The sequence below is a fragment of the Furipterus horrens genome, unplaced genomic scaffold, assembly GCF_987537825.1.
Source record: "Furipterus horrens unplaced genomic scaffold, mFurHor1.1.pri manual_scaffold_3, whole genome shotgun sequence".
Taxonomy (NCBI): Eukaryota; Metazoa; Chordata; class Mammalia; order Chiroptera; family Furipteridae; genus Furipterus; species Furipterus horrens.
The window spans coordinates 79,087,436-79,111,087 of record NW_028327173.1 but is presented as its reverse complement, the minus strand read 5'-3'; the positions used below and the strand labels follow the sequence as shown (position 1 = coordinate 79,111,087).

Below are 23,652 nucleotides of genomic sequence, written 5' to 3'. Positions count from 1 at the left end.
AAACAGACTTAGTCCATATGTGTAATTAATTCTCACATTACCTTGCAGTTTCCTTTAACACTGTAGAAACTTGATTCCCACTAACTTGCTACCTGTATTCCATTATGAATCCCAGTCTTTTAGTAAGTTCTACTCCCAACACTTTAGTTTGAAAATTTTCAAACATAGAAAAATGAAATATTTTACAGTTAATTTTTATATACCCTAGAATCTATCCCCTAGATTCTTCTAGTAACATTTTAGCATAACTGCTTAACACCTATCTATCTATCCCTAAATAAGTCTCTCTTTTGTGGGTGGCAAGGGGTGGGGCTGAGAAAAGGGCACTTCACTGATGGCACATGATAAGACAGAGCTCCCTAACCCATCCTCTTCTTCAAGGGTCTGGGATGGGAACTGTGGAGGACAGGAGACTCTCAGTGTGTCGGGGCATTGAGCTGTGGCAGGGACTTCCCAGCAGCTTCTCTCTTCCTCTTGTGCTCTTGCTGAGGCTGGTGGTCCAGGGAGCCTTTACTGCTTACTGCCCTGTTGTCATAGCCAAATTCATTGTAAGAACAGGAAATGAGCTTGACAACGTGGTGGTTGAGAGCAATGCCAACCCCATCTTTAAAGGTGGAAGAGTGGATGTCACTGTTAAAGTTGCAGGAGGCAATTTGGTCCTCAGTGTAGCCCAGGGAGCCTTTTAGGAGGCTCTCTGATGCCTGCTTCACCACCTTCTTGATGTCATATTTGGTGGCTTTCTCCAGATGGCAGGTCAGATCCATGACCAACACCCCAGGGGCAGAGAGACAGGGAAAGTCATGCCAGTGAGCTTCCCATTCAGCTCAGGGATTCCCACGGCTTGGCAGCACCAATGGACACAAGGTTCATGTACTGGGCAGCCCCTTTGGCCATTATACCACAGCTTCCCCGAGGGGCCAATCAGTCTTCTTGGTGGCAGTGAGCGCATGGACTGGCATCATGTGTCCTTCCACAATGCCAAAGTCATCATGGATGAAGCTGGTCACTCTTTCTAAACTACATATTTATCCATCCCTACTTTTTTCTCTCTCTTTCAAAGTGTGGCTTTGATTTCAACGTAAATTTTGCAGGGGACCACAAACATTTGGTTCATATCAACTATTACTTAATTCAAAATGTTTTCTGTTTTTTGTTGTAACCTCTTCTTGACCTGTGGGGTTATTTAGAATTACACTGCTTCATCTTCAAGCACTTTGGGATATCCTAGTTATCATTTTGTTAATGAATTATAGCTTAATTGTACTAGAATGAGAGGAATATGTATAATTTTAGTCCTTTGAAATTGTAAAGACTTGGTTTTTAGCCCAGAATATTATCCATTTTGTTAAATATATCATGTGTTCTATAAAAGTTTGTATATATTGCAGGTATTGAGCATAGTGTTTTTTTTAATACCAATTAACTTAGGTTTTTCAGTTTTGTTAAATTGTGTTATTTACATCTAACTTGACTTGTTTATATGCTTGTTCTATCAGTTTCTGAGAGAGTTATGCTTAAATTCCTTATTATATTTGTAGATCTGTTCATTTCTCTTTTTCATTCTGTCAGTTTTTCTTTTACATATGTTGAAGCCATGCTTGTAAAGTAAATACAAACTTTAGGTTATTATATCTTCTTATTGATCTGGCCATTTTATCAGTTTATGAAATGTCCCTCTTTATCTCTAGAAATAGTTCTTGCTTTAAAATCTGCTTTGTCTGGTTTAGTAGAGCTATTCTAGATTTATTTTGGTTAGTGTATGCATAGTATAACTTTTCCATCATTTTTTTTCAATCTTTCTATCTTCTTATAAAGTGAGTCTTATTTTTTTATCAGCATATACCTGTTTTTTAAATTCAGACTGAAATAATTGCATTTTAATTTGAGTATTTAATCCATTTACACTTAATATAATTACTGCCATATATGAGTACTGGTGTGGGGTTCATAGAGCTTCTTGAATCTATTGCTTGATGCCTTTATTATTATTATTTTTTTAAGATTTTATTTATTTATTTTGAGAGAGAGGGGAAAAGGGGAAAAAGGGAAGGAGAGAAACAGCAATATAGAGAGAAATATCAATTGGTTGCCTCTCAAATGCACCCCATCCAGGGACCAAGCTTGTGACCTAGGCGTGTGCCATGACTGGGAATTGAACCAGCAACATTTCATTTTGTAGGACAATGCCCACACCAATCAGGGCTATTGTTTGATGCCATTAATTAGCTTAAATTCACAACCATTATTTCTGTAAATATTGCTTCTGCTTATTCTCTTTCTCCTCTCCTTCTAGAACTTTGAATATATATATATATATATATATATGTGTGTGTGTGTGTGTGTGTGTGTGTGTGTTAGATTTGCACGTTTCACATGTCTCTTATGCTCCTTTTTTTTCCCATTATTGTTTTTCCTTGTACTTCAGTTTGAATATTTTATACTTATATATCTTCTAGTTCATGATTGTTCTCGTTTGCTATGTTTATTCAGTTTGTTTCAGTTTATAATTACAATTTGATTTTTCTATAGATTTCATTTTTTAAGCAAATTTCTCCCTGTTTTAATTAATTTCTTGATCATGTTAATTATGTTTACTTTAGAGTCATTCTCTGATAACTCCAATATCTAGTTGTATGTAGGTCTTTTTCTGTTTTGTTTTGTTTTGTTTTTTTCTCTTGGCTTTGGGTCATTTGTCACTCACTGTCTCGTAGAATGATTGCTGAATATTAATTAAATTCAAAATACTGTGGGTGAAAAATTATAGAGGATCTGGATGTCACTAAATCTTAATTTTATTTCTAGCATACAATTAGACTAAGAGTCATGTACCTTTGTTCAATCAGAAAATGAAATGATTAAAGCTGAATTTCGAGCTTTGGGAAGGCCATTCTATTTCTGGTTTTCTTTAACTCCAGGGCAGTAGTTGTCAGCTGAAGATAATTTTGGTCCTCAGGGGACATTTGGCAATGTCTGGGGACATTATTGATTATCACAAGTTGGGGATGGGAGCTGCTGACATCTGGGAGAGGACAGATATGTTGTACACATTGTGCAATACACAAAATGGCCCACACCCCCAACACACACAAATTACCTAGCCCAATAAGTCAATAGTGCCAAGGTTAAGAAACCCTGCCCTGGATCATAGTTCTTTAAGATTCTCAACTGAAAACTCTTCGGCATGTCTTGATCTCCAGCTTTTCTCTCCCCAGCACTTTAAGACTGCCAATCCTTTGTTTACTTTTATAGCTTCCCAGTAGTTGCTTTCTGCTTGGTGTTTCATACACAGTTTTGGAATTAGCCAGTGCTTTAGTTGAAATAAGCAGTGTTGAATGTTGGTATCACCTATCCAGAGTCTGGGCCCCCTCAGAGCCTGGCTACTTTTGTTGATTTCTGATGCCTTAAAAAAGAGCTGTGATTATTTGCTTGTTTATTCATTTTGTTGTTGGAAATGTTTAAGGACCTTGTAAAAGTAGATGCCCTGAAGCATTTGTTAATCAAAAGTTGATTGAATGTCTATTGAGTGCCAAGCACACTGTGTCTGTAGTAATTGCTAGGGTAACAGTTGTGAACCAGACAAACACTGCTACCCTCAAAACCACATAGAGAATATGCTGTCAGCCCAGGGGGGTATGAGTCTATGAAAGCTGATAGGACAGATGCCTAACCATATCTTTAAAATAATCCCCCAGAGATGACCCTGGAGCTAGGTGACTACTGTCCTAGAATGAGTAGGAGGTAGCCAGGAAAATAATACAGGGAAGGGCACTTCAGAAAGATAAACTAGTATGTGCAAAGACATGAGTGATCATGGTGCGTTTGCACAAAGGGGGAAAAGATGTGAGTGGAGGAGGGGAAATGAAGCAGAGAGAGAGAAATGGCTTAGAACCTAAAGGGTGTTCATGCTGCCCTAAATATTTTAGACTTATCCAAAAGAAAGTGGTGTCCAAAGGGGAGTATAGAGTAAATGTTAGAAATTTTATTTATATTTATTTACGTCATCCTTTTTCATTTCTTTCTGTTTTTTTTTCAGGTTGCATAAGTTATTTTTTTATTTCTGAATCAACTGTTTCTTTGGCTGTTGGGGACAGGGAGGCTGAAGTTGGATTCTTTGATTCCTAGGCATTGAAGTTCGGGGAAAAAATTTCAACTTCATGGATCTTGATATGTGAGTCGTCATAATGGCCCTGATCTAGGCTGCAGGTTTGGTCACAGGTCAGGATGCATATGGGAGGCAGCTGATTGATGTTTCTCTCTCTCTCTCTCTACCTTCCTCACCCTCTAAAATTGTATACATTGAGCAGTCCAGTTGCTACTTCACTCCATAAATATTCATTTATGGCTTTTACAGTGTAGTATCCATTGTCCTTCAGTGTGACATTCTAGAACAGCAGGGATCCATTGGATATATTGTCTCTTAACTGCTGTATGCAGGCCTGGAGGAAATCTTTTGAGTTTTTATATAATGCAATTTGATGCTTTCTGTCCACATTTTCTCCTTTGTACCAGACAGCCTAGAAGATTTTCAGGCAGATTGTGGACAAGGAGAAGAGCATCCTCCCTTTCAGCAGCACTGGTTGGCACAATAATGAGTTGGGCAGCGATGGGCAGGTTCCACAACATTAAAAGTGAGACAGTCTGCATAGATATGGTTTCCATAATTCCATAGTTATCAGACTTCCATTCAACTCAATTTATGACAGTTCTGCGTGATGGTTATTCTATATTTTAGTAGTAATGTTGATGTAGTTGTGTGAAGGGGCAAGCTATATCTACCTATGCCACCATCTAGACTGGAGGCCTTTTTCTTTTCATTTCTAATATTATGTTTTATAATGTTCATATACATTATTTGCATACTAGACCATGTGTGTAAATATATATGGTATATACATTTGGGGCATGCTCAGACATTTTTCTTCAGGGGAGTTGGAGTCTACTGTTATGGTTAGTGAAGAGCAGGAGAAGGACCTTAAGCAGAGGAATGATGTAATCAGGACAACATTTTGGAAATATCCCTTGGTGTGGGACATCACCAGACTAGGAAGGGGTTTCTCAAATTGTGTTTTTTGATTAAGGTAAATTGAAGTTTTCTTTTCCTCATTTTTCTAGCAGGTTGCATTTCTCCCCTTGTTTAGCCTGTAGTTCCCAGTGAACTCTGTTTTCCTGCTTTTTCTCGTGAGCTCCTACAGAAGGGCTAAGGGAAGGCAAGCAAGAGGAGGTGCTTTTGGAAGGGAAAGGTTGGGGACAGGCCCACAGTCTGTCACCTGGTGTGGCAGTGTGGAGATGCACCATTCAGGTCTCCCTTTAAAAGAACATGTGGGAGCTGCTGCTTGCGCCAATGACAGAGTATGCAGGATTTCACAACAGGCAGCATTTGCTTGGGGACTCCCCACACACTTGCTGTAGTCTGAGGCTCTTCCTACCCAATTCTTCCTTTTCTGTCTTACTCCACAGATGTCAGACCTGCATTGTAGTTTGAGGCTCTATACCTTCTTCTGTTTCCTCTCCCATTTTTCCTTCACAGGCACTTCCCTCAGTAAAGTTCTTGCTCATTTTCTCAGGCTGACATAACAAATATCACAGGCTGCATGGTTTAAACAACAGAAATGTATTCCCTCACAGTTCTGAAGGCTAGAAATCCAAGATCAAAGTGTTGCCAGGATCAATTTTTCCTAAAGCCTCTCTCCTTGGCTGGTAGATGGCCATCTTATCCCTGGGTCCTTACCTGCTCTTCCCTCTGTACCTGTCTGGGTTCTAATGTCCTCTTCTCTTATAAGGACACCAATGATACTGGATTAGGGTCCACCCTAATGACCGTATTTAACTTAATTACAACTTCTAAGTCCCTATCCCCAAATATAGTCACATTTTGGGGTAATAGGGGTTATGACTTCAACATATGAATTTGGGGGGGGACATAATTCAGCTCCTAACACTCATTCAATTGTCTTAGCACCTTACTTCTTGAATGCCAGGCTAAACTAATAGATGTAACCATGTGAAGTACTCAACTTGACCAGTGAATCTCCAGCTCAGCCTGACTCCTAAAGAATAATAAATATACAAAAGCATTGAAAAATATGTCTCAGATATTAAATAAATCTCTGGTTTCTTGGGTAAGCCCTAAGTCCTCAGAAATCCATGAAAAGGATATCGTAACATGGAAAGCAGAAGTGACAAGAAATAAATAAGGCTCTTCCTATCAGTGGCCAATGTAAGTAGAGCACGTGGCCCTCAAGTCAGTAGTACCTCATGTGTGGTTGACATGAGGAAAGCCACAGGCCTGTCCCTTTGAGCATCATACCACATTCAATCACCAGCATGAGAACGGTGCTCCCTAGCCAAGATGGCAGATACAAAGTTTTAAAAGCTTGGGTTGGCAAGAATGTGAGTGAAAAATAAAGTAGCAGAGATTTGGTGATGATGGCATTTTTTGGCTGACATCCAAAATTATTAGCAGTGTTGTAGGGCATATTTTGCTTTAACAAATAAGGAAAATGCTTTAATTGGTGCCCTTTATTTGTAGTTTTCATCATTCATGCTCATGGAAAATGCCAACATCTTCCAGGTTCATTATTTCTAGGGGTTTTGGCAGCATACCAGCTCAGCAACTGCTTCAAAAGAAAGAAATCTCTTCTCTCACTCAGCAAAGATGATTTATTGCTTAGAATATTGCTCTCCATTAATACTACCTGGTAAATCTTAGTATAATCCTTATAATTGCTTTTTCTATCATGCCACCTTTTTAAGGGTTAGTCAATCCTTAATAAGTGAGTGTTCGTGGATGTCAGATTCCATATGAGACAGGACCAGGTTTGCTCAAGGGTGATAGAAAACAGATAACAGTCTTTGTACATAGTCTGTTATTACTATATTTTTTTTAATAAGAAATTCTTAACTGTACCAGAATAACCTGGTTGCTTTTATTTTATATTTTATTGTGGTAAATATGTATAACATAAGATATGCCATTTTAACCATTTTCAAGGGTACAGTTCTGTGATATTTAATTACATTCACAATGTTGGGCAGCTATCACCACCATCTATTTCAAACTTTTCTTTTTATCAACCCAGCAAAAATTCTGTAACCATTAAACTTCCCATTTCCCTCTCCTCCTGTCCCTGGCAACCACCATTCTACTTTCTGCCTCTATGAATTCTCCTAGTCTAGATATTTCATATAAGTGGAATTATGCAACATTCTTCTGTGACTGACTTATTTCACTTAGTGCAATGTGTTCAAGGCTCATCCATGTTGTGTCATGTATCAGAACTTCATCTCTTTTTATGGATGAATAATATTCCACAACTACATTTTGTTCATCTATCCTCTGTTGATGGGCATTTGAGTGGTTCATATTTTTCAGCTATTGTGAATAATGCTGCAATAAACACTGGTATATAAATATCTTTTTGGGCCTCTGCTTTCAATTGTTTGGGGCATATACCTAGGAGTGAAATTGCTGAGCCTATGGTAATTCCATGTTTTGTTTTTTGAAAAACCTTCAAATTATTTTCCATAGAAGCTGTACCATTTTTCTTTCTCACCAGCAATGTATGATAATCTCAATTCTTTTTATTTTTTTAAGCAATATGTTGTAGTTTTCAGAGCACAAATCTTACACTTTATTAGTTTAATTTATTCCTAAGTATTTTATGCTTTCTGGTGCTATTGTAAATAGAATTTAAAAAATGTATCCCTATTAATGTACAATTTGATAAATTTCAGTAACTTTATACTGTTGTGCAACCCTGATCACAATCCAGATTTAGAATACTTACATCACAACACTTATTTATGATAAAAACACTCCACTAAACAAAATGGGAATAGAGGAAGCATACCTCAACATAATAAAGGCTATATATGAGTAACCTGAAGCCAACATCATACTCAATGGACAAAAACTGAAAGCATTCCCCCTGAGATCAGGAACAAGACAAGGATGTCCACTCTCTTCACTCCTATTCAACATAGTATTGGAAGTTCTAGCCACAGCAATCAGACAAGAAAAAGAAATAAAAAGCATTCAAATTGGAAAAGAGGAAGTAAAACTGTCATTATTTGCAGATGACATGATAGTGTACATAGAAAACCCCATAGACTCCACTAAAAAACTACTCAACATAATAAGTGAATTTGGCAAAATAGCAGGGTACAAAGTCAATATTCAGAAATCAAAGGCATTTGTGTACACCAACAATAAAATATCAGAGATAGAAACTAGAAAAAAAATCCCATCTACTATAGCAATAAGAAAAATAAAGTACTTGTGGATAAACTTAACCAGGGAGTTAAAAGATCTGTACTCGTAAAACTACATAACACTGAAGAAAGAAATTAAGGAAGATACAAATAAATGGAAGCATATACCATGTTCATGGGTGGGAAGAATCAACATCATTAAAATGTCCACACTACCCAAAGCAACTTATAGAGTCAACGCAATCCCTATTAAAATACCAGTGACATATTTCACAGACCTAGAAGAAATACTTCAAAAAATTTAAATGGAACCAAAACAGACCCCAAACAGCCACAGCAATCTTGAGAAAGAAGAACACAGTAGGAGGAATCACAATACCTGACATCAAACTATACTACAAAGCCACTGTAATCAAAGCAACCTGGTACTGGCATAAGAACAGACATATAAATCAATGGAACAGAATAGAGAGCACAGAAATAAACCCTGGTCTATATGGTCAACTAATATTTGACAAAGGGGGAAAGAGCATAAAATGGAGTGAGAAGAGCCTCTTCACCAAATGGGGCTGGGGCAACTGGACAGGGATGTGCAAAAAAAAATGAAAACTAGACCACCAACTAACACCATACACCTGAATAAACTCAAGATGAATCAAAAACTTAAATGTAAGCTGTGACACCATAAAAGTCCTAGAGGAAAACATAGGCAGGAAAATTTCAGATATCTGACATAGCAGTATTTTCACCAATACATCTCCTAAGGCAAGGCAAATAAAAGAAAGAATAAATAAATGGGACTACATCAAAGCAAAGAGTTTCTGCTCAGCAAAAGAAAACATCACCAAGATGAAAAGGGAACCAACCATATGGAAAAACATATTTGCCAATGATACCTCAGAAAAGGGATTGATCTCCAAAATATATAAAGAACTTACACATCTCAACACCAAGAAGACAGACAGCCCAATTAAAAAATGGACAAAGAGACTTCCGGCCAAGATGGAGGCATACACAGAGACGCTGCATCACCCTCCACAACTAAGAAGGAATACAACTACCTCAAAACAAGAAACAACCATAAATTCCAGAAAATCAAACTGCATGGAAGTCCAGCAAACAAAGATATAAAGAAGAAATACTCATCCAGGCAGGTAGGAGGGGCAGAGCCAGGGTGGAGAGGATTCGGTGTGGTGGCAGCAGCAGCAGCAGCAACTGCAGGCTGGCAGAAAGTGCAGTTACACGTTTTAAATAGTCAGGAGGGACACCTGGGGAGCATTCCCAGCTCCTCACCGGACCTTGAAGCTCACAATCCCAGCACTGGGGAAAATCAAGCCTCATTGCTTCTGACTGTGAAAACCAGTGGGGTTGGGGTGAAGGAAGAAACTGCCAGTCTCTCAGCAGAGTCTGCTTGTTTAAAGGGCCCCACAGTCCGAGAGCGTCCACAGACCCACCCACTCTGGGAATGATGGCCGGGCAGCAGCTAGAGGGGCACCAGTCTGGTGTGGAAGTGGGAGAGGTGCCTGGAAAAAGGGCAAGTGTTGGGCAGACAGCATTGTTCCCTCTTGGACCCCTCCCCCACATACAGCGCCACAACATGGTGAAACAGGTCGCCCTGTACTGACTAATCCCTAAGGCTACGCCCCTTACAATGTAATAGGAGGGACAGCTCTACCTGGGACGTGGAGGCAAACAAACACAGGAGCCTGTCAGAATGAGGAGACAGAGAAGTATGGCCCAAAAGGGGGAATGGATCAAGGTTCCAGTGAGAGAACTAAGTGACGAGGAGATAGCCAACCTAACAGATGAGGAAATAGACAACCTAACAGATGCAGAATTCAAAACACTGGTGATAAAGGTGCTCACAGGCTTGACAGATACACTTGAGTGTGGCAAGTGCGTAAGAGAAGAAGTGAAGTTTATGCTAAGTGAAACAAAGGAAAATCCACACAAAACCAATGGTGAAAGGAAGGAAACTAGGGTTCAAATCAATGATTTGGAAAATAAGGAAGAAAAAAACAGTCATCCAGTGCAGAATGAGGAAGCAAGGATTAAAAAAAATGAGGAAAACTTCCCAAATTTTGTGAAGGAGATGGACATACAGGTCTGGGAAGCACAAAGGGTCCCAGGCGAGCTGGATCCAGAGGGAACCACACCAGATTGCATCATGATTGAAATGCCAAAGGTGAAAGATAAGGACAGAGTCCTGGGGGCAGCGAGACAGAGGTGGAGAGTTGCGTACAGCAGGGTGCCTATAGGACTATCAGCTGATTTCTCAGAGGACATTTTGCAGATAGGAAGGGACTGGCAAGCCGTATTCAATGTGATGAAAAGCAACCTACAACCAAGATTACTCTATCCAGCAAAGCTATCATTTAGAATGGAAGGACAGATTAATTGCTTCCCAGACAAGGTGAAGCTAAAGGAGTTCATTATCACCAAGCCATTATTTATGAAATGTCAACAGAACTTAAGAAAAAAAAGATCAAAACTATGAACACTAAAATGACAACAAACTCACAACTATCAACAACTGGATCTAAAAAATTAAAACAAAATCCAACTGAGCAAACAAGAATAGGAACAGAATCATAGGTATGGGGATCATTTGGAGGGTTATCAGCTAGGAGAGGGGAGGGGGAGAAATGGGGAAATGGTGCAGGGACTAAGAAGCTTAATCGGTTGGTACAAAATAGACAGGGGGAAGTTAAGAATAATATAGGAAAGGGTGAAGCCAAAGAACTTATATGCACCCATGGACATGAACTAAGGGTGTGGCATTGCTGGAGGGAAGGTGGTACTGGGCAGAGGGGAGCAAAGGGGAAAAAATTGGAACTACTGTAACAATATAATCAATAAAATATACTTTTTAAAGAAGTGCTCAAAGGATCTGAACAAACACTACTCCAAGGAAGATATTCAGAGGGTCTATAGGTATATGAAAGAATACTTGACATTACTAGCCATCAGAGAGATGCAAATAAAAACTACAATGAGATACCACTTTACACCAGTCAGAATGGCCATCATCAACAAATCAACAAACAACAAGTGATGGCGAGGATGTGGAGAAATGGGAATCCTACTGCACTGTTGGTAGGAATGCAGACTGGTGCAGCCACTGTGGAAAGCAGTATGGGATTACCTCAAAAAACTAAAAATGGAACTGCCTTTTGAACCAGCAATTCCACTGCTAGGATTATACCTGAAGAATCCTGAAACATCAGTTCAAAAGAACGTATGCACCCTTATGTTCATAGCAGTGCTATTTACAATTGCAAAGTGCTGGAAACAGCCTAAATGCCCATCTGTAGATGAGTGGGTTAAAAAACTGTGGTACATTTACACAATGGAATACTATGCAGCAGAAAGAAAGAAGGAACTCCTGCCATTTGTGATAACATGGATGGAACTATAGATAATTATGCTTAGCGAAATAAGCCAGGCAATGAAAGAAAAATACCATATGATATCACCTAATATGGGAGACTAATTAACAACAAAAACAAATGAACAAGATTGAGCCAGAAGCATGTAAACAAGGTACAGAATAACAGTTACCATGGGGGAGGGAGGAAGGGAGAGAAGGGGGTAAGTAGGGGCAGGGTGTAGTAAAGGAATTCATATGAATAACCCTGGTCATGGACAACGGGGTGGGGATTGACTGTGTGAGAAGAGGTGGGCTGGGTTGGGGGGAGCAATGGAGGAAAAAGTGGGACAACTGTAATAGAAAAGCAATAAAAGTAAATTAAAAAAAAAAAGAACACTTGCATCACCCCCAAAATTTCCCTTGTGCCTATTTACATTCAATCCTTGCTGTCTCCTCCCTGTCCCAGGCAACCTCTGATCTGTTCTTTGTCTCTATAGTTTCTCCTTTTCTAGACTTGTCATATAAGTTGGTGCTTACATTTATGTAATATGCATTTATAAACAACACACCATCTCCTTCTCTTTTTCCATTTTCCTTCTCTCTCACCCAGGACAAAAACACATTTTAATTTGTCTAAATCCTGGCCACCATTGAGCATCCACTAGTTACACAAAGTTAAGGATAAAAACCACGTGATCATATCAATAGATGCAGAAAAAGCATTTGATAAAATAAAAAGATACATGGAATGGGGAGAAATAGGACATTTTAAATTAGGAAATATGAAATCTCTAGGGTACTGTTATCTATATAGTATCTGGCATATTATCACTACATTGTGCCTGTATCAAATTGCAATGATATTGCAAACTTTAAAACATTCAGAGGGAGAAAATTGTAAATAACAGGATGTTAAAATGAGACTCCCGCTGGCTCAGTTTCAGCTGAGCTCCCTAAAGCTGAAGGCAATACACAAGTGCCAAGTGTCACCCAGATGGTTGAAGAAGTGCTCTGGTCCTCTCATGCAGGACATGTTAAGAGAATCAGAAACCAGATTGCCAGCATTAGCTGATCACCTGGACTTACTGTTTCAAGATTGAATTTGAATAATCTATACTAGAATAATTTTTTGGTGAGAATTTTCGGTGTGCTCCATATATCAACCCCAGAAGCAGGAAAAGAATGGATTTCAAGTCAAGGAAAGGGAGTTTGAAGAGAACCCCTTGCAGAGCTTGTGGTTTGGGGTCACACACACTGGTGTCTGACTTGCCAGGGCACATCTAGAGGTGAAAGAACATCCTGGAACTGCTCTGGTCTTGGAGTGCAGTGAAGACAGAATGTCTTGAGGAGAAGCTGTCGTGGAATTTGTTTAATAGTTTTGTAACTCTTCCCAAAGTCCTGCCGACAGGGAGAATGTGACCCAGCCAGAGGGTATAGACACCAGAGTCCCAAAGATCATGAGCAGCCAGGGGGAGGCACTTCATCTGCATTAAGGGGTGGGTGGGCAGATCTCTGAGGAGTCTGCAAAAGTTCTCCATGATAGAAAGCACCTGCCATGCAGAGGGACCAGAGGCAGGATCACAGCAGTCTAGCTGATCGAGGCTGTGTCCATGTCCTTAATCCCTTCTCCCCAGCACCCCACACTGCAGAGGCTATAAACAGCAGGTCATAAGTGGGGAAGAAGAGGAAACAGGGAAAGAGACAAGAGACAAATTCTACCCTCAAGCCTGTCTCCTGGCTGGGGTCATGTCCAAACCAGAGAAGGAAAGAAGACTTAATTGAATAAAATCTAAATTTCTGATTTTTATACTGGACTAGATGAGAATTATAAAGTTATCAAACTGGCTTTATTTATTAATGCCAAAACAAGGGGCTTTTCATTTATTTTCTAAGGATGATTGGGAAAGACATGGAACAAGCCCATGGTTTCTTCCTCAGGCAAGGAAAAATCAGACCATGGAGTGATGTGAACAGACAGTGGAAGAAACAATAAAGTTATTTTATGCTTATACTCCATCAAGTCCAGCTCGTTCAACAAATGACTGCAAGTGTTTGTGGGAAAAGGAAGGGAGGGTCCTGTTGCCAGGAACCTGCCTCAGCTACAAAGGATACATGGATCACTAAAGATAAGAGTTTTCTAGTGAAGCGTTAGACATTTAACACGTGACTGGAAATGATGCTGACCCCAAGATTCAGGTCCAACAGAGAACACTGGGCACACAAACTCCTGGCCCCACTCAGCAGCTGCTAAGGAAATTTTACCTCAGGTAAGGAGAAGGATTCCTGTTCCAGGAGGGCCGGCATCTCTCCACCGAATCCAGGACCTTATTGGTCTACAGCCAACATCACTGTTTTCAACAGTGATTCCACAAAGCGTGACATCCATGGGATATGAATAGGTATTACCAAGGCAAAGGGGTTCTGTGGTCAAAAAGTTTGAAACATGCCAATTCAAACAAAGCGAAAGTTATCTTTCGTGCAGGACTTCTCAGAGCCTTTAATAAGCTCAAGCATGCTCATCATGTTTCTCTAAGGTGAGACCACATTGTACAGTATTTCTTGTGGCTTCTTTTGCTGTAGAACACTTTGCTTAATTTCCAGGAGCACACTTTAGGAAACACTGATTTAGAGAGTTGTACCCAAAAATGGTACTAACCAGATGACCCACAGCTGCTGGAGAGTAGATTACAGTCCTGAGGTAACAAGGCAACAGTTTTCTTGGCACCCTCCTTGGTTTGTGGACCAGGTTCCCTGAGGGATTTGCTCTTCCCACCCAGCCTCTGATGTTGTCCTGCTGTCCTCCCTCAGTTTCATGACTTACCTCTGATTTTGTCCCTTACTGCATACCTACCCAAGATCGAGGCCTGTTCACTGATCCAAGCCTTGCGTCGTTGTGTCTTGGACATCCACTTCAGCCTGCTGGGCTGGCAAAGCTTTGAATAAAGAAGAAATCTTACCTCCCCAAATATCATGTTTATGCAACATGTATCGCTAGAAATTTAACCTTCAGGTGATAATCTAAGATTTTATGTTAAATCGCTGCTTAAATGTTTCCATGCCGCCGACCTTGTTCTCATGCCAGACTCTAGCCAGCAAGGTCTGGCTCTGATTACCTCCTAATCCTCCCAGCTTTTTGCCCCTCCAACCCTGTTCTCTAAGCCCTGGCCACATTAGTCTATTTCAGCTCTTTGTAAGCACTTCCTCTTTCTTGTCCTCTTTTTCTCTCTCAGTCTCACTCACACCCCTTAGGACACTGGTGCATTTCCCTCTTTTGGATACCTCCTACCTATTCTTCGTGTTTTACTTTGGCCTATTCTAACCAAATTAGGTGCCTGGTTTTGTGCCACGAGCCACTCTGTGATTACTCTTGTCTCATGTCTCTTATCCCTCTGAGTTAGGATTGCCTGTTTTCTTGAAGGTATCTTTCTTTAGAATATAAGCTTTTTGAAGGCAGGAATCATGTCTTACTCATTGCCGCATTGTGTCTGGCACATTGTAGGTATACGGTAAATAAATGAATGTGAACCGTTTTATTTTCCCTGGCTGGTTTGGCTCAGTGGATTGAGCGTCGGCCTGCGAGCTAAGTGTCGCTGGTTCGATCTTCCAGTCAGGGCACATCAGAGAAGGAAAACTCTGACTCCAAAAAACCTCCGCTGCCTTGCGGCATACCTCTTCAGGGGAAAGGCTAAGGGAGTAAACCCTGACAGAAAATCCGGAGCCGGAGTCCCTAAGGCGGTTTGACGTTGTAGTCAACACCGGCAACTCCTGCGGCGCACCTGAAGCCAAGCTGTATTGACTCCGTCTTTCCCTTGGATCCTTCAGCTGCGAAGAGAGGGGGGGTCTGCTGCATGGGCAACAGCAGACCCTCCATATCACCCTGCCCAGGCTCTGTAGCTTCATCGCAAGATGTCGATTCAACACGGGAGGAGACAGATACCGTGTCACTCCCGAGTCGGACTGCACAGCCATTCTCGGCGGTGCAGATAGACTCTTAAGAAGCTACACCATCGTCTCTCGAGACGGACGGCTGCCGACGACGACGACCGTTTTATTGGATAGATGTAAGCAGAAAGCAACGTTATTCCCTCTTTATTCCACTCCATTAAAAGTTGACTGTAGAGCCATCCCTAAGTGAAATTCCCAGGAAATAACAAAATTTTTTTGTCATTTGTTTGAATAATAAGAGGTCCACAAGTCACTGGCCTAGAAGGCAATCCAGTCGAATAACCATACAACTTCAGTCTAATACAGTTTAATATCAAAACTCTAAAATCATTTAATGTTCAAATCTCCCCCGTTTTCCACTGATGCCTCCTTAGCTTGAAAGCCTAAAGTAGGAAATAAAGAGATGTGCCTGTCTCCTGTTCTCCTCACTTACTTCCTTACTAAAGAGATGATGTTTCTGAATGTGCTTCTATTCCAATCTCCCCCTCCCCCCTCCTCCTGCTGCCCTGTCCACCCCCACCCCCAACCCCAAGATCTGGCCCAGACCTAGGGGAAGAGGAGATGAGTGGGAGAGGCCATGGTTTTATGTAGCTGCTCGAGTTGCGCCTGGCACTGGGGCCCCTTCAGAGCGGTGCACATCTAAGGCTGCAGCTGTGGGCACGATTCCGGGTTCCTGTCAGATTTTCCTACTGGTGAACCTCTAACATAGACTAGTTCTCTATTGCTGCATAATATATTACTCCAAAGCCTAGTAGCTTAAAACTATAAACGTTTATTATCTCACACAGTTACTGCTTAACTAATTGGTTCTGACTCAGGGTCTCTTATGAGGCTGCAGTCAGATGTTGGTAGGAACTATAGTCATCTGAGGGCTAGACTGGCGCTGGAGGATCACCTTCTAAGATGGTTCTCTCACATGCCTGGCAAGTTAGTTCTAGTTTTTGACAGAAGGCCTTAGTTTCTCACCACTTGGACCTCTCTGTATAGTTGTTTGCTCCAGAGTGAGTGATCCATGAGAAAGAGTAAGGAGGAAGCCATGATGCCTCTTATTAACCCTGGCCTTAGAAGTTACACACCATCACTTAAATTAGTGACTGCCTTTGTCAGAGCAAGCTGTCATACACCATACCATAGACTAGATGGCTTAAACAATAGAACCTTATTTATCACAATGTTAGATGCTGGGAAGTCCAAGAGCAGGGTGCCTGCAAGGTCAGTTTCTGGTGAGAGCTCTCTTCCTGAATTATAGTTGGCTACCTTCTCACTCATGGCGCAGAGAGTGTCCTCTCCTAGTGGAAAGAGAGCAAGTTTTCTGGTATCTTTTCTTATAAGGGCATTAATCCCATCATGAGGGTCGCATCCACATGACTTCATCTAAACCTAGTTACGTCCCACAGGCCCCTCTCCAAACACCATTTCATTGTGAGTTAGGCCTTCAGCATATGAATTTGGGGGAGATACAATCAATCAGTCCATAGCAGTCACACAAACCAACCCTGATATGATATGGGAGGGGACTGCATGGGAGTATAAACACTGGGAGATCATGGGGGGCTATCTTGGAGGTTGGCTACCACACAGGCAAATCCTCTCCTCCAGCTGGCCCCTTATGACTCCCAACTCAGTCCCTGGGCTTTCCCTTAAATCCCACTGACCTCCAAAATCCACTGTCCACTGGAGGCTCTCTGGTCTTCTAGGTGACCTCTTGGTGAGATTCATTACTGCAAGCTGGCTCCCTTCTACAAAATGACAGGTCCCCATATCATCCCTGGGAAACATGCATCTTTGCCCTGTAGTGGTTAGAAATGCAACTCATTCCCTGTGCAGTGCCCTCCTCCCGGTCTGTCAGCATCAGCCAGACTCTTGCTTTTAGCTTTCTCAGTTGTGTTTTAGAAACCAACTCTGTGATCTCTAACTCCAAAGAAAGTTGTCAGGTTCTTTGAGTGCTCCTCTTGAACTCCCATTCTCACTTAGTTTAAGGTGAAAGATAGAACCCCTTTGTCCTCCAGTTTGGAGAGGAAATTGGAAATTTGCTGCACACTGAAAATTTCTCCAAAATGTCCCATTTTCCTCCAGCTTCCTCTCCCATGACTCTTGTATAACATGGGTATGACTAATACCCATTTTTAAATCTCTCCACATACCCTGAAGAGGTGGCTGTAGCAGACGCTTTTGGTGTCCTGTCCCTTGGCCCTCATGGTTGCCCACCTATGGTTGCCTACTGTTAGGGCCTGTGACTGCCTGGGGAACATGGTCAGCCTGGGGAACATCAGAATGGGAAAAGGCAGAATGCCCGGAAGTTAACACCCTCTGGAGTAGCCATTGTCCAAATACGAGTGGGAGTTCGAGATTGTATTACCCAGCTTCCTCAGATGGGACAACTGAGGTATATTCTACGCTGTCTCCCAGAAGTTCCCAGTGGGATCAATCTGTAGCTGAAGACAGTGGAAACATGCCTATTAATGCACTCTAAATTGGCTTCCTACCTTTCTCAGATCCACTTTCCCACACTCCTATGGATGTTTCCTGAAATCACCTCTCAAATAAACTACATTCTTAGGGTCTGCAACAGGAAGAACCCAGTTAGATGAGAGTGTGACCTGTTAGGGGACCTATTTCTGGCTTAATTCTCTGCTGTTGCCATCTTGAAATTATTAATAATTTTTAAACAAGGAACATCACATTTTGATTTTTGACTAGGCCCTGCAAATTGTGTCATTAATGCTGAACTCAACCTAAGACAGTGGCCTAGCCCCTCCAGTTAGGATTGAGGTACTTCATAACTATTTTATTATTCCTGGTCTTTGATATTATAGTTCGCTATTCTATTGCAAATCATGATTGAGAATTCATAAAACCACTGGGTTTTACACTTTTGGAAGGAACTACATTTGATTTTGTTCTATATGATTTTCATTGGTAATCACATAGCATGGATTGTGATTATTCTTTAAAGTTCAAAAGAAACCTTATTATATTTGTAATGTGTTATTATTAATCCTTCACCAGGCCTGTGTTCACTATTGCAATTTCACAGGCTTTTACTTCCATGACTTCTTATCACTTTCCTCAGATTTTTCAATGAATTACTAAACATGGGAATAGTCAATAGGCTCAGATTTCTCTGTTTCTCATAATATTTGTAATAATATAGACTCTAAATCCACAGAAATCTGTTCTCATGAGGAAGTGATTAAAAGAAATATGGGAGAATGTTTCTGTGGAGCTGGGCATGATCTAAAAGACAAATTATGTAGCTTAAAATTCCGACTTAGACAAAAAGAGGGAATACTTCTTACTTGTTATTGATTGGCTATGCCACCGCATTTCATACCTCAACAGGGTTGTTTTGCATTAAAGGGAATTTCCTTCATCAGAGAGCCAATACACCTATTCAAGAAATCTCTCTACTTTCCAGATATAATATCACCCCATAATAATCAAATAAGAGAGTTTTGGTCTTTTCAACTAAAAATATCCTTCCAACAGAATGGCTAAATATCAAGAAATTATTGAATGCAGGTGGAACGTGGAATGTTAACTCCTAAGCCTGAAATGGAAAAGACAAAATTTCTGCATGGGAAGGAAAGGTGGACCAGATGACTCTGACCTCCCTCTTAACTCTAACATTCCAGTTTTTGTTCTAGGTAGTGAATCAATTGTGTGTTACATGAATTCCATTTTCATTCACACTTGACCTTGTTGTGTAATGATAATTTAATGGGAAAGCATATGGGTAAGTATAAGAATAACAATTACCATTCACTGAGTGTTTAATATGTGCCAGTCATCTGCCACAAGCATTCTCTCATCTATTTAAAGTGGATACTAATGCTCCCATGCTATATTTGAGGAAAGTGAGGCTCAGAAAGTTTAAATAACACCACTGGGTGAGTATCTAGATTTAACTATCCATGCTCTAAGTTATAATACTTGCTTGCAGAAAAAATACTTCTAATGTCTGTGGTATTATTTAAAAGCCTTGTTACAATAATCTTCCCACAGCTTGATTTCTTAGGAGTCCAATCTAGTTTCCATTGTGTCTTAAGTTTCTACTAATTTTAGAGTTAATATTCTGGTTAGGAGAAGTACAAACAGCAACAACCAAAAGACCTTTGGGAAAATAATATCTTTGGGAAAAATTTGCTGAAAAATAACATGCTGCTTTAGCCATATGGAAATAGTTGCTGGAGGTCTCTGTGGTAGATGCAGCTGAATACTGTTTTATTTTTCTTCCTTGCCCTTGCTCATGCTGTCTCCTCTGCCAACCCCCTTCCTCTGCCCTCTCCTACTCACCCCTCTCAGTCTCTGAGTGGTCATAATTTTCTCCAGGAAGCCTACCTTGTCCTTTCCCCACTGCCCAGTCCTGGCTTGTGCCACTATGAGTAATCATTGCTCCACAGTGCTCCCCAAACTCATTGTGCATATTTATGACTTTTGATCTGCTTTCCCCACTGAATTGTAAGCTCCTTGGGTGCAGATGTGATAACTTATTTACCTTTACCCTTTGCATATAGTTGCAACTTCTTTTTCTTGACTTTTAATTTTTTTATAGTTTATTTTTTATTGTATTTTTTTCATTACCATTTATCCCTCCCCCTACCCTCCTCCATCTCCACTCAACCCATCCATTGCAGTTTCTTACAGACCTTTGTGGAATGAACTATGTGACTGGCTCACTTCCTGATAGAACACAGGATCTTCCAAGGAGCTTAACTGCCAGAGCTTTGTGCAGGGGCAGAGTTTGTAATGGAAGAGGCATTGACTGCACAAAGAGTTCAGAAAGCAGAACTCTTCCTCATGAATGAAAACAGCAGCTGGTCTAAGCCAACTCTGATCTGAAAGGGAACATTTGCTATCAGACCACACCCTTGCACTTGGGAAGGTCTTCCGTATTTGAGGGTGTGTCGCTCCCTTTTGTCAGATGTCACACCCCAGAAAGAGGAGTTATTTGCTTCTATTTTAAATGAGGAAAGAAATAGTACCCTGCGGGTCTCTTAGCCTCTTATTGAATGAAAGATCTTCATTACAGGTATAGTGGCTTCTCTGAATAATGGACTTAAATGAATACAGGGCCTGAAGTTAGATATGAGACAGTCCTTCAACTTTCATCAGTTCATCCTCTAAGCTCTGCTGAGAGACGCAAAGTAGACAGATTCAGGGAGTTGACATCATATTCACTTTCAGTTAGACCTGATTTCAAGTTCCAGTTCTTGGAGTTCTTAAAGAAGTCACCTAACCTGGCTCAGTCCCTTACTGAGCAACTTTAAAGTAGAGATTATAACATACCTAATTTTGTACAATATAAGAGTGGACAATAAAGGAAGGGTGTGTAAAAGAACCGCTGGGCTGCTCCGATTGAAACAGAACCCACTGGCCGTTTAGTTAGGTGCCCGATTGCCCGCCGCCAGAATTACAACTCTCAGTACTAGAGTTTAGTGAAAAGAAAAAGAACTGTTTATTTAACAGTTAAATAGATATAGATTATTTGTGGATTTCTGCTCTTGAGTCTTATGTTCTTTAAAATACCCACAAACACATAGTTCTGCCTCCCCGTACCAAACCAGGCCAGCCTTAGAAAAGGTGGAAACACCGTTTCCCTACTTCCTAGGCACAGTTCAGCTTTACCAGTAGCTGCCAATCACTCAAATCTGATTGGGGAGGTCCTTTCTGTGCTGTGGTGCCCCCCGCAGCTCTCAATGCAGAACCGCCTGGATTCTCAGCCTCCTTGTAAACTGTCTTCTTCCTGCAAACCGTGTGGATCTCCTCTCCTTCTCAAAACTGCATGGTGAGAGCTTCATAAAGCAGCCTGGAGAGAACTCTCAAAACCGCATGGAGAACTCAGCTTCTTTAATCCACATGGAGAAGGCCCCTTCACCAAGCTGCATGGAGGGGGCGCAAGAGAGAGAGCGAGCTAGAGCGAGAGCGAGCGAGAGAGAGAGAGAGAGAGAGAGAGAGAGAGAGAGAGGGAGAGTGCGAGACCCAGTAAGAGAGAGAGAGACCCAGAGAGTGTGAGACCCGAGACCCAAGACCCAGCTAAAATGTCCACAGCTGCTTATATATCCCTGACTGCATCCTCTGATGCAGTGGGTGTTGCCACCAGTTCTGACCATTCACAGAACCCTAAGCAGGCTCCGTAGGCTCCTTCCGCACCATCCCACAGTTCAAGACTCCTCCCATTTTCTTGGGCCTTGAAAGTATCAAGCTATTTTGCATAACAAAGACACTAGCAACTAGCCCCAGGCATGCAAAGGCGTCTTAAAAGCTGCTTCCTTTCCCCATCCCGCAGCCGCAAACTCTGGGGTTTGTTTTTGGACACCCCTGTTTCTGTAACAGGTGGGCACGTACTAAACCTGACAAGCTCAGGGGAGGCCAGCATGGTGGCCTTACAAGCTCAGAGACTGAAAGTATCCACCTAGGATGATCAGAACATAAAAATTCCTCACTAAAAGCGGGTCATGATGGGTAGTCATGTCCTAGGCCTGAAGCTTCTTTGACAGAAGTCAGTCTTTACCTTAAGGGAGCCCATCTACTGTCTCTTTGCATCTACCATAACATACCTTTGAAATGTCAGAGTAATCTTCTTTTCCAGACCCTCAGGGCACAACCTCCACCAGAGGGGGAGACCACAGAACCCCTACGCATACCATCTCCATGCGCTGTAAATGTTCATTGTTAACTGTTCGGTACTCACCGATGTAAAAGAAGTCATGTGTTTCTTCTTTTCGCCTTTTTATACAATCCCAGAGATTTCCCTGCTTTACTTTCTCTCACTCCTTAATCTACCACCAATGGATTTCATGAGCCCTTCTTAGGTCTCCCCTTTTGATTCCAATGTATAAAATAAGCCAAAAAACTGCCATTCTCTAGAGCATTTTTTCAATCTGTTGAGATTTTGCTTCCCGGCAATTGTTGTTAGTTTGGCTCAAATAAACTACAAAATTTCCTGCAGGTTTGGATATTTCTTATGTTGACACAAGGTACTAAAAGGAGGTCATCAATAAATATTTCTTCCTTTGCTTCTATACTTGTTTAGCTCAAGTTCATTCACCTGGCTGCTTATCTTGCTTGGGCAACCTTCCTTTGAAGACTGCTTCTCAGTCCTAAGTGGTTTAAGAATAACCTGAGATCCTTGTTAAAATGCAGCCTCCTGGCCCTACCCCAGAGAGTCAAGTGCTCTAGGTCAGGGTTACCGCCCAGGAAATTTCATTTTTAACAGTTGTTCCAGGTAATTCAGAGTCACTTCCGGAACATGATTTGAAAACCGAAAAGTGTTTATCTTAGACTAAGATGACTTTCCTTTCATCAGCAGCAGGCCAAAGAAAAACACCTTTAAGCTAAAATATTTAATTGCATACTCTGACCTGGAAGGTGTGTAGAAAAACAGACAGTAAGCTGAGGAAGTGGTGGAGGTGATGGTATAAAACAGGGAAAGTTGGCGTTTTTCTTAGGCCTGCAGGGCATACTCCTTGGGGAGCGATGAAGGGGAAAACCAGCAGATGGCCTGTATTGGAAGTGGGGATGCAGGAGGGCAAACTGGTGGGATTGGAGAGCTTCCAGTTTGTACCAAGTCAGCACTTGGAAGTACAGCTTTATTATCTTACTTTAAGGGCTCTAAATTCCCTCTACATCAGACCCATTCAAATTTGTAAGCATCAGTACTCATATATACCCCTAAGCCAAATATAAGAAACTTTGCTGTCACCAGTGGTTTGGGGTGGCCCGGTCTTGCAGCTTCATTAGAAAAGAAAAGGGAGAGGTGAGTAGCCATCTGCTCAAACTGCCTCTTGCAAAATCCCCGCTGAGGCCTGACATAGTCAGAGCCTTAGTCTCCCTCACCTTCCCTGGCACTCGGCAGGGCATTTTGCCAAAGAATACTTGGCAGGGGCTCCCCCAAGAGGCTGATAACTGAGCAGGTGTGGGCTATTCCTGGAATTTTTCTCCCAATTCTTATTTTCCACACTTCCGTCTTGTTTAAAACATCACTGGAATTTGGAATTCATGGATCTTTAAAGAAGTGCAGTATGTTGCCTTCGGGATTCTCCTGTCCTCTATAGTGCCCTTGCTTTTGTCCTGTCACCACCTAGTCACTGGAATGGAAGACAAGTGGTTTTCCCAGCTCTGCA

At 41.3% G+C, this 23,652-nt stretch overlaps 1 pseudogene; it reads right to left on the bottom strand.

Annotated features, from left to right (window-relative positions):
- Positions 1 to 416: 416 nt before the first annotated feature.
- Positions 417 to 17,724, bottom strand: LOC150015366 (glyceraldehyde-3-phosphate dehydrogenase pseudogene; annotated as a pseudogene).
- Positions 17,725 to 23,652: the final 5,928 nt, after the last annotated feature.